The sequence below is a fragment of the Penaeus monodon genome, chromosome 32 (assembly GCF_015228065.2).
Source record: "Penaeus monodon isolate SGIC_2016 chromosome 32, NSTDA_Pmon_1, whole genome shotgun sequence".
Taxonomy (NCBI): domain Eukaryota; kingdom Metazoa; phylum Arthropoda; class Malacostraca; order Decapoda; family Penaeidae; genus Penaeus; species Penaeus monodon.
Genome location: NC_051417.1, coordinates 8,079,793 through 8,080,576, shown reverse-complemented (window position 1 = coordinate 8,080,576; position 784 = coordinate 8,079,793).

Here is a 784-nt window from a genome sequence, read left to right as displayed (position 1 = left end):
AAAGGTGTTTTCGATAGATCTTCCTTAGGACAGTAGTACGTACAAACTTGACATAAAATTTATAAAGCACTGTACATGTACCGGTACTGGAGTGGAATTTTTTACGGTTTTCTATCTAGTCCTTTGTCGAATGTAAGGGCTTTGGGAATATCGAAGAATTATCACTCAAATTAACTTTTTTAATGAATATGAACAAAGAATCTTGAACTCGTCTTATCCGCAGGGCAAAATTCAGTGCATTTCGACTCCAAATAAAGACCGATATAAATATAAATATTTCTTTCTCTTTCTTCTCCTTTTTTAACATGTTGTTGTGTATCTGTTCGTTTTTTTTAAGCAACTGATGGTTATTTTATCCCATCAAAATGTATGGATTCTGTATTACTGCCTATAGTCTTTGGGTTTCTTCGAACTGTTTTCGGACTGGGCCAGGAATCGGCGATCAGCTTCTGCAGCGAAGAGCATCACTCTGTACAGTATTGTACTGTTTGCCTACTTTTTGTTGTATCGAGGAGGAGGAGTAGAGGGATGTCCCACTATGAACCAGCTATAGCTTTGGATATAAGATTCTTTGAAAAATAATTAGTTTCGTATGTTGATCCTACTTTTTATATTGGCACTCGTATTGTCTAAATTGGGATAAAAAACTCAAAATACATTATAAAACAATATCGCGGGTTGGTTGGCCCTTACAGCGGTTCCGTATCAACAGGCGCCCCTCAGACCTTCCAAAGATACCTCCTCGGCTTGTCCAGTGGTACCCCTAGGCTCTTTCAACTCTGAA